At 50.4% G+C, this 11326-nt stretch overlaps 1 pseudogene; it reads left to right on the forward strand.

The window, feature by feature from the left end:
- Positions 1-2437: 2437 nt before the first annotated feature.
- LOC131128857 (U2 spliceosomal RNA) lies at positions 2438-2614 on the forward strand (annotated as a pseudogene).
- The last annotated feature ends 8712 nt before the right edge of the window (positions 2615-11326 follow it).

The following is an 11326-nucleotide window of genomic DNA, read 5'->3' on the forward strand; positions in this document are numbered from 1 at the left end:
TGTTAGAATGTTTAATGAGACAGTGACCGCAGATGACATTTGCTTTTGGCTGGGAAGATATTGCACGGTTAAAGGCCAGGCTATGAAGGTGAGGGATGAAGATGGCATCTGGAACTGCGCCTGGAGGGTCCCCATCCAGCAATGGCAGGACCCTCAGGGCTTCCAGGGTCTGAAACATCTCCCATCAATGATAGTTCTGGGAGAAAACCGAGGCTACATACACTACCAGGGTCAGCCCAAGCTCTGCCGCAAGTGTGGAGAGCACGGGCACCTGGCAGAGGCATGTCAGCAGACTGTGTGTCGGAAATGTAGAGAAATTGGACATACTTTTGAACAATGTACCAATGGCAGAAAGTGCAACCTCTGTGGAGACTCAAACCATCTCTTCAGAGACTGCCCGAAATCCTTTGCCAACAAGCTAAAGGCTGGAAAAGAACAGAAAAATGGAGAGGAAAATGCTGGGGCCAATATGGCTGTTGAGACCCAAAATAATTCAAATCTCCCGCCAAAACCTGTGATTGGAGGAGAAACAGGTGAGGCGGGACAGAGGGAGGGGCTTACAGAGGCCCCAGAATCCATGACTCAGAGTGGTTTGCTGGCAAGCGAAGGGTGCACTCACCTGGAAGTCAGCCTACCATCACCTGAATCTGAAGAAGAACCCATCCCACCAAGCGGCCAACAAGCAAAAAGACTAGCTTCAGAGCTGTCGGATTCCTCTGTTTTATCAGAGAAGCGGGGAAGGCCTGAGGCTCTCTCTGACAGTTCTTCATTGGAGGAGCCTCGAGTCTTCCCCTCGGGCTCCCCGAATGAATTGTCCTTTTTAAATATTGTTTTGCAGTCAACCCCTCGTGAGAAGCGAACTTTTAATGGCAGACTCCAGGAACGACCGACACCCAGACGTCGGCCGGGAAGGGAGGCTCTTCCCCTCCAACCCTCACCCACTGGAGTGAAGGAGGAGCCTCACTCACAAGAAATATCTTAACCACAGTGTAAATTTTAAAGCAGTTATTTAAATCTTACGCCATTTTATATTTTTTCAATTCAAAAATCATATCTGAAACTAATTTAGGCGCAAGATACACATCATTGCACATGGAAAATGCTGTGGGCCCATCCAGTGCTACCGGGACCAGGGCCTTGGTGCGTTGCTGGATGGGCTCCTACTTAATAAGGCTGTAAATGATTCCAATGGATCTGGCAATACCTGTGGCTTTTGACTTACCACCGGCATGTATATTTATGGGGACTTTTTTAAAGCATTTTAGTTTGGAAAGACAAACATTTGACATTTTAAGAAATCATCGCTCTGTCATTTCTGTTGTGCAGGAGCGGGACCCAGTGAGTCCAGTGCGCGGGCTTGCATTCGGCGAGCCCACATCGGTTTGGCGCAACGTGAACCATCCTGCTCTCCCAAACAGACTTCGGGACCTGTCATGGATGGTGGCCCACGAATGTCAGCGAACCCAACTTGCCCCCGACCGGGTTGTGGCGCACCGGAGTCGGTGAGGCACCTCCTCTGGGAGTGCAGTGCTGCCGTAGACCTGTGGGCGACAGCCGGCGACCTAAATTTCCCGGACTTGCCAGCAAGGGAGGTCCTAAATGAAAAGCTTGTGCTCTACGGGGTGAGCCACCAGAAGTCAACCTACAAAGACTTCGGAAAGCAGTGGCTCACCCTCGCCGCCATCAAAGACGCCATCTGGACCTCCCGCAACTTGCTGGTAAGGAGGCACAGACAGATCCCCCCCGTGGCTGTGATCCGAATGGCTGCAGCAACTCTGGCAGCTGCAAGCGGCAGGCCAAGGACACAGCCACAAAGAAGAATCGTCTGTGCCCACCCGGAGGTGGCACCCGGAGCTTCACGGAAAAGGTCTCGGCAGCGGCAGCCTGACTCTCCGAGAGAAGAAGGAGGAGACAGAGAAGACGGATAAGGGTCTGAGGGTACCCTGACAGTGTCCTGGAGATTAGCTGTCTGGGAGAGTGGGATGTAGAGACCATTGATAAGGACTCACTGCGCTCCTGTACAACAGAAGACATTGAAGCTTCTTTTTTATGATATTTTAAAATGTTTTGTACAAATTTTACACATTTTACTGCCCACAGCACTAGTTTTTAACAAAAACAAAAAGTTAATTGAACACTTTTATATTAAATGTGGTGTGTATTTTACATTTTTTTAAAGGGCAGTTTTCAAAAATAATGAAATGTGGTGAAATTTTGTATTAGTGACAATAAACAGTTTAAAAAAAAAAATCTGTTTTTATGATATTTTAAAAGGTTTTGTAGAAATTTTACACATTTTACTGCCCACAGAACTAGTTTTTAACAAAAACAAAAAGTTGTTTACTTTTATATTAAATGTGGTGTGTATTTTACTTTTTTTTTAAAGGGCAGTTTTCAAAAATAATGAAATGTGGTGAAATTTTGTATTAGTGACAATAAACAGTTTCAAAAAAAAAAAAAATCTGTTCTTATCAGTTTAATATCTGATACGTCCCCCAACAGGGGACTAAATATTAAATTGCTTTTTGGAACAGGGAGCTGCGATTGGGGCTTGCGCCATCCGCTCCACGCATCGACCTGGTATTGCAGCGCTTCCAGGAACGGTGCACTTCTCCTTCTTGTGTAAACAGCAACAGCAGACTCTGGCAGGGTGCATCTGGTGGATGATGCTGAAAGAAATGCACTGAACGTGCTCACGTTTGGTGCCCCCTGAGCAGTAATTCTGCAGAGGAAATGGCTCGTGGTAGCGGGGCACTGTGTCTGCGCACTCCGTGGACCCCGTTTCCCTCGCAGCAGCCGGTCTCCAGAGGGTGTCAGCCACTTTTTGTCAGCCTTGCCTCCTGCAGTCTCCCACCGGCTCCTGATGCTCAGGTTTCGTGCGCGCTTCCCGGGGCCCTGTGAGTGTCGCATTGATCAACTGCTGGATGGAATCTGACACGATGATCTTGTCTGGTGGAGGCCTTCCAAGTTTCCTCCACAAACCAGTGGCATAAGGGGCTTTTCCGTCTTCCGTTTGGCTTCTCAGGGTCGGGTTTGGTGGCCCTTTGTGTGTTGGCTATGACAAAAAAAGGAAAAAAAAAAAAAAAAAAACACGTGGGATAGCCACAGGCGGTCAGAGCCTGTAAATTGTGCGTCTGCCACCCTCGGTGAGTGAGTGACCCGGTATTTTCTGCTCTCTTGTTTGCGCTTCTGGCAGCTTCTGGCTCGGGTTCCAGTGGGCGAAGGGACTCAAAGTGCAGGAGCTGGCCTGTGCGGGTAGGTTTACCATGAACCACAATGTTGTGGCTTCCATCTTGGGTGTCGCTGCTTGCCTTCCTTGGACATAAAGATCCGAAGCAGTTGCCTCTGCGGCTGGGAAGGCCGCTGAGAGCGACAACAGCAATTTGAGCCGCTTCCGTAGAGCCTGTAAATTGTGCGTTCTCGTTTGCTATCTTCATTGAACCTCTTGCAGCTGCAATTCGACAACATGGAAATATTAAAGGGATCCAGACAACAAATGTTCATCATAAGATAAGCCTTTATGTTGATGATGTGTTACTCTTCCTAAAAAACTCACACTTCTCACTGCACCAAGCTATCACACTCATCAATAACTTTAGCACCTTCTCGGACTACTCTATTAACTGGTCTAAATCCATAGTATTGCCCATTAATTTCGTTTTCCAGAGCACCCCCTCTATACCACTGCGTTCAGGGAATATCAGGTATTTGGGCATCAACATTTCCTCCAATCTGTCAGACCTGATCAGCTTGAATTATACCCCACTGTTGAAATCGATTGAGGATGATCTTGAACGTTGGAGAACTTTGCCGATCTCTCTTATGGGCAGAGTATCCACTGTGAAAATGATGATATTACCAAGGATCAATTATCTGTTCTCTATGATCCCAACCAAACCATCTATAACTTGGTTTAAGTCATTAGATTCATATATAAATAAATTTCTTTGGAAAAATAAGCCAGCACGAATAAGCCTAAAAACATTACAAAAATCTAAAGAATGTGGGGGCTTAGAACTGCCAAATTTCTCCAATTACTTCCTGGCAAATAGGCTACAGTATATCTTAAAATGGATAAAACCTAACCCCTTGGATCAGTTATGGCTAGACATTGAACAATCATTTAGCCAAGAAACCCCCATCTTTAACTTACCTTTCATAAGCCAAATCCTTAGGAAACACGATTGTTTTAAAAGCATAAATATTAAAACCACTCTGACAGCTTGGTGGGAATTTTTAAAAATAACTAGGTCCTCGCTCAATCCTTGCCAGTACACTCCGATCTGGAATAACCCTGATATATTGCTTAAAAAAAAAACCTTGGATTTTACAACATGGCATGACAAAGGAATAAGTTGCTTGGAAAATATCATAAGGGGGGGGAAAGTTTGTGTCATTCACTTACCTTGTTACACAGTATGGGTTAAGCCAGAATACATTTCTTGAATACTCACAAATTAAATCCATAATTAGAGCTAGGTTTCGTAACATATCTTGGGAAAGCTATCCCACCATTGACCAATTCTTAAACATAGCCGCTCCCCAAACATTATCCAAGTTGTACATTCTTTTGTCAAAGTGTGACAACACCGTTGGGGTTCCAGTCTCCAAATGGAACCTAGATTTATCTACAAGCTGTGACCCTGAGTTCTGGAAGCAAATATGCCTTAATTCGTTCCGTTTAATAAAAAATCCCAACCTACAGTTGGTTCAGTTCAAAACCATTCATAGAGTACACTACACAGGGCAGAGAATGTTTAAAATGGGTCTAACCGACTCCAACATCTGTGTATACTGCCCAGATCATGTAGTAGATGATTATTTACACTCCATGTGGGCATGTGCCCCCATTAGTAATTTCTGGCAAGCAGTGTGCGAAGACCTTTCTTTGGCACTTGGGACCTCTATTCCTTCCTCACCTGTATTATGCTTGTTGGGTGATCTTTCTACAGTCAACGTAGAAACAAATCACACACAACTCCTCATCACAGCGTTAAGCATTGCCAAGAAAACCATTCTTATCAATTGGAAATCCAAAAAAAAACTGAACATAGCCTTTTACAAAAATCTTCTGTTAGATCATATAGCAATTGAGAGAATGTCTGCTGAATCCAAAGAACAACTGTCAGAATTTCAATCTATATGGGCTCCAATAATTAATCTCTAAAATTAATCGCTTAATGTAATTCTCGAAGGGCTGAGTGTGCCTGTCTCTGCCCCTGGCGGTCTCGTTCCTCTGGCTTGGGGCATGGTCTTGGTCGCCGGGTTGCCCTGGCGTCTGGGGGGTGAGCGGGTGGGTGCTGTGTATCTCTGTCCCTTCCTGCTGGGCTGACCCCCTGGAGGTTCTGGTGGGGGTTGGTGGGGGGCTGTCCGGATTTGGGGATGGGGCGTGGGTGGGGTGGTGGTGGTCGTCCCGGGGGTGGTGCAGGCCGTCCCTCGGGGTGGTGGGTAGACGGGGAGCCACATCCTGTGGGTGGTGGGCGCCTGCTGCTGCTGGGGGGGCCTGTGTGCGTCCGGTGGCGCTGGTTCCTCCGAGGCCTCCCTCGCCCCTGGGGGTGGGCCGGGTTTGCCCTGGGTGCTCTGGCCTGGCTACTGTGTGGGACCGTGGGGTGTGGGCATGGGAGGCTTTGGCCCTGCCCTTGGTGTGGGCACGGGTGGTTATACCCCGCTGCCCTTGCAGAGCCTTCCCCCTTAGGTATGTATATGGCTATATATGTGTGTGTGTAGGTATGCATGTATATATTTATTATTATCATATCTAAAATAGTTAAAAGATCTAAATAAGAAAATATATTTATATATATATTTTATATATTTATATATATATATATTTATATATAAATTATTATATATTAAGTATCAATAGTTATTATACATCATTATTATACATACATAACTATCAATAAATATTATTATTATTACATTATTATTACTATTATTGTTATTATTATTATTATTATTATTATTATTGTTATTATTATTATTATGATTACTATTATTATTATTACTATTATTGTTATTATTATTATTATTATTATTATTGTTATTATTATTATGATTACTATTATTATTATTGCTATTATTATTATTACTATTATTATTATGATTATTATTATTATTATTATTATCAATTACTTTACTTTATTTTTATTTTTCATTTATTATTTTTATTCTCAATTTTAATTTTTGTGTATGGTAGGTGTATGGCCCCGGGTGGGGCGCCTGGTAAGCTCATACGGGAGGGGGGGTCTCGTTTGTGCAGCTTGGGCTCTGGGTGGGGAGGTGCGGTGCTGGGGTGGGGCATTACCTGCTTCCCTCCCTTCGGTAGGAGGATGGCGGGGTTGTGGTGGATGTGGGGCGGGCGGGTGGGGGCGCTGGCTGTGGGTGCGTGGGTAGCGGGGCGGATAGCGGTGGGGGTGGTGCTCTGCGCGGCGTGGGCCGGGATTAGCGGGGGGCTTGCTTGGGGGGCGGGGTGGTGGGCTCTGGGTCGTGGGGGGGCCTCGACCAAGGGTTGGGGGGTGGGGCTGGCCGGTGGCTCACGGGCGGCCCCTGCTATTTGCCGGTGTCTGGTTGGCCCCTTCTGTCTCCGGTCTGGTGGCGGTCTTCCCGCCTCCGGGGTGTCCTACTTGGCGGGTCCGTGGGTGGATGGGAGATGTGGTGGAGACGGGTCAGCGCTGTGGTGGAGGGTGGGACTGGGGGGGCATTCACTTTTTGCGGCTGTTGGGGTGTCGTCTGCCTGGTGGGCTCTGCTGCCTGGTGTGTGTGTCTCTGTCCCGCCCTGGCACTCTTGGCTCACGAGCCCGGGGGGCGGGGTTGGGCTCTTCCCCATGCGGGTCCCGGTTCTCCTGCGGTCTCTGTGGTGTCACTCCCTGGGCTGCCATGGTGACGGATGTGTTGCCGGGGCGCGGTTCCTGCTGTTCTGGTGGTTGTAGGAGCTGCCTCGGGGCGTGTGGTTTGTCCGCGGCTCCTGGTGGTCCGGGGGTGGCGTAGCTGGCTCAATCTCTGGTGGGGCCCTCCGGGGGGGAGCTGGCAGGCCGGACTGGCCGCCACGATGGGCTGGGTGGGGCTTGTGGTTGGTCCTGTGGCCCAGGGCTTGCTCCCGGCGGCTGGCTTGCCCGGCTCGGTTAGCCGGTAGTGCGGGGTGGGCGTGTGTGGGGCCCCGATCCTCCCTGCTGCACTGCACCACCTCACATACATGTAGGACTTTGGGGGGTGGCCTGCAACTGGTTTTGCCGGGGGCGAAGGGTTTCCTTGCGGATGCCCTTTTGTCCTCGGCATTCCTCTGGCTGGTCACCCTTCAATTTTAACCGCACCTTAGACACTCAGTTCTGGGGGGGGGGGGGGGGGTCTGGGCAGGCATGGGACCCACCATTGCTCAGCTTCCCTCCACACACACACACACATACACATACACCACACACATAGGTCAGCCATATGGGGCAGGCCAATTTTTAATTGCACTATCTACACAATACCATCTTCACACACACAGATGTAGCGGGCTGGACCGGAGAGCCTACTGCCTACCCCCGCGATTGGCCCGCTGGCTGCTGGGGCTTGGCGGCTCGCTCGGGGTGCCCTGGGCTGCAGGATATTTTGGTCTGGTCTGCCTGGCCTTCCTGGGGGTCCCGCTGGCCCTCCCGGTGGATGGTGGGGTCCGTCGGTGGTCTTAACCCCTCGGCTCTGGTGCTTGGCCTCCCCGTGACTTGGAGCTATGGCTCTCCCTCACGGGGGTGAGCTGCCCGGCGGATGTCGGCCGGCGCAGTGGAGCGCCTCACCACTCGCCTGCTCGCCCCCTCCGCTTGTTCATGTGCGGGCCTCCTCCCCTTGCCCGCTCCTTTGTCTGCCACACTGCCGTAGCCCTGATGCCGTGGTCGAGGGGAGTCTGGGGGTGCTATGCCTTGGCGGTCCGTACCTCCCTGGGCTCGGGGCCTGGTTGTGGGTCTGGGACCCCTGGGTCCCCCGCTCTGTGATGCCCCGGACGCCCCACCCGGGGACGTCCACAGCATGTGTGTGTATTGAGTGGATGGGGTGTGCATGTGTCTGAGTTTATTTTATGTATTTATTGTTTTAAATACTTAGATAAATAATGATTAGTTTTATTATAATTATATATATATATATATATATATATGTATATATATATGTATATGTGTGGGTGTGTATGTGGGTATATGGCCATGTAGATATACGGGGGGGGGCTCTGCGGGGGTCTGGCGTAGGGCGTTCCATCTCAACCGCCCGGTCCTCCATGGGGCAGTGTGCCCGGGCCTCTTCTGTCCTGGCCGGGGCGGTCCTATGTCGGTGGTCGGGCCTGGGGTTACCTGGGGCGGGCCTGGTTCTGCTTCCTGGGGGTGTGTGGGGGGCGGGAGGCGGTGCCTCCGGCCGTGGACGGACTCCCTTCCGGCCGGCGGGGGCGCCCCTGTGCCCACGGGTGTGTGGCCTTCGATGCCCTTCTGCCCTAGTGGGGTATGGTCTCCCGCTGGTCTCGGGGGTGCGGCTCTCCTCCGGCCTGCTGGCGCCCTGTTGCCGGTTGGGATTGCTCCTCCATGGCCTCTTGCTGGTCTCTTCGGGGAGTTGCTTCGGGGGCGGGTCTTGGGGAGTCGGCCCTGGCTTTGCCCACACCCACGGGGCCGGAGGATCTCTGGCGGTGGGGGCTTGACCTGGCTGCGCGGGGCGGGGTTTGCTGGGCGGTAGAAGGCAGTCTCTCTCCTTTTGTCATTCTCAGTGACAATTACACATTCACACACTCGCATTCACATACACAACACACCTCCATATGGGCACTCACAGCACATGGGTGCTTCTCTATACAATCTACTATCTTATCCCTGATGTTTATATAGTATTGGTATGCTATTATTACAGTAATAATGATGTCAAGCAGTGAGATTTTAATTACTGTAACTTTATGGTTGCAATTGTGTTTACTATCATGGGACATGTCTTCATCGTTACTATTGCTACTGGTAAGTTGGACTGTTTCATTTCACTGATATCATCTCCAGTGTGACCCTTAGCCATCATTGACATTTAACTGTTCTGTTTGTCACTGTTGTTGTTTTGGGAATTCTTGTTGCTGCTGTTTTTGTCTCTCCCTCTACTGCCCCCCCCCCCCCCGCCCCCGACCCCACCTTTCTCTTCTCTCTTCTTCTTTTCTGTTCTCAACAATACTATCTGCCCCAATGGCTGGACGGGACAAAAAAAAATAATAAAAAAATAAATAAATAAAGACTGTACTCCCGAAGTTTCATCAGCATGTCAAGTGTCCAACGCGAGGAGCAAACACTCTTGATCATGTTTGCTCAAACATAAAGCACGGCTGCAGAGCATCACTAACTTCAGAGGACGTGATGTGATGTCAGGAGACCTGAGCATGTCTCTGGCAGAGAAGACAGGAACTCAACAGTTTCTTTGCCCGCTTTGAAACACCACAGCGATACTCATCTTCTCCAGCCCTGCCCCCAGCCCCTCCCGGCCCCACGACGGACCCCCCCATTAACTGTAGGAGAGCATGACGTGAGGCGTGTGCTTCAAGCAGTGGACCCCAGGAAGGCAGCTATGATGACCTGCTATTCAGGATGACCCATTGTGGTCCTTCCACAAGGGAGTTGCGAGCTGGAAGCTGTGAGCTGTTCAGGTGTCTTGACACCCCGAGTGCCCCCTAAATCGCACGTTGTCGGCAGGATTTGAACCTGCGCGGGGAATCCCCAATGGATTTCTAGTCCATCGCCTTAACCACAAATGCAAATGCAATGGAAAATGACGGTAGACGTTATTGCCATTCTTTCCTGGCAGACATAACATAAGCAAACGGCTTGTCCTTCGAGCCAGACTTGATATTGGGACCTCAGGATTCAAGCTTGAAACACTATAGTCATCCGCTCTTCCAACTGAGCTATCAAAGGTCTTGTTGTTTTAGGGCGAGTGAGTACGGCCGAGCGTTCAACGGCGTCTCATTGAGGTTGCAGGCTCAAACACGCTGTGGATGAGAATGCCACTTTTGACAGTGTTTTTGAGATAATCAAGTCTCAGGTGGTTAGGTGTGACTTTTCTGATCGAATTCAGAGGTCATGTGTTGGTCCCGAAAAGGGTCTTTGCACTTTTTTCAACACGACCACCGATGAAAGGTATAAAAACAGCCCTGTTGCATTGGCCGGGAATCGGACCCGGGAATCGGACCCGGGCCTCCCGCTTGGCAAGTGAGAATTCTACCACTGAACCACCAATGCCACGTGGGGACACACTGTAAGAGAAAAAAAATCATACAAGGGAGGGAATCCAAAGTCCAACACGTGTGAATTGAGAGGTTGTGGTTGGAGCGGGCAGTGCAAGCAGCTGGGGAATATCCCTGGTGGAGGAAGAGCGTTGGCGTGCTGGGCGAACTGGACAGCGGGAAATCGTGTATAGGACTCCCACAGTACAGGCACAGGCACAGCCACAGGCATAGGCGGTGACTCCTCTCCGCTGACGAAAGGCGACTGGCTCCCAGTTGCATGGGGACGACACTCCCGACGTCGTAAGACGGCGCTCCGCTGCTGGAGCAGGGAGGGAGGAGTGGTGCCGGAAGAGCCCCAGGAGGTGGGATTTGGAGCCGACCTGTGGGTTGGAGAGGCTCCGCCCTCCGCTGTGCGCTGCGCTCCCGCAGCCGGTTGTCGAGTCGAATGGATAGCGACAGAGAGCAGCTGGAATGACAAGGTGCTGCGGAGCGCATATCGGGCGAGCCTCAGCCAACAAGTGCAAGATGAGCTGGCCGCTCGGGATGAGACCCAGACGCTGAGGCTCGCCCGATACGCAATTCGTAGCACCTTGTCATTCCAGCAGCTCTCTGCCGTTATCCCGGTTAGCTCAGTTGGTCAGCGTGTGGTGCTAATAATGCCAAGGTCATGGGTTCAACCCCCCGTACTGGCCACTCTTCTTCATGTGCTCCAGGAACAACAAAACGGCGACAACCCACTGGCCCCCATATCCAACATCACACCACCCACCCACCTGTGAAACACCCTCGACAAGGCCGCTGAAAGACCGGGGAGAGGTAAAGAAAACAGCATGTCAAAGCAGAGTGGCAACAAACCTCTTGGCCACCGAGACTGCAAGAAGCAGATCAATGGGGACAGTGGACCCCATTATCCTCTACCCAAAATTTAGACCACCAGTGTAGAGAATGCAGACCGTGAAAGAACAACAAAAGCCCCCGTCGACAACACCCCGGCCCTCATAACCAACAGTACTCCACCACAAGGTAAACAGCATGGCGGCAACAAATGCCCAACCAAAGCGTCACAGAAAAAAACCCATTGGATTTCAAGTCCAACGCCTTAACCTC

The sequence above is a fragment of the Doryrhamphus excisus genome, chromosome 4, assembly GCF_030265055.1.
Source record: "Doryrhamphus excisus isolate RoL2022-K1 chromosome 4, RoL_Dexc_1.0, whole genome shotgun sequence".
In the NCBI taxonomy this organism is placed as follows: domain Eukaryota; kingdom Metazoa; phylum Chordata; class Actinopteri; order Syngnathiformes; family Syngnathidae; genus Doryrhamphus; species Doryrhamphus excisus.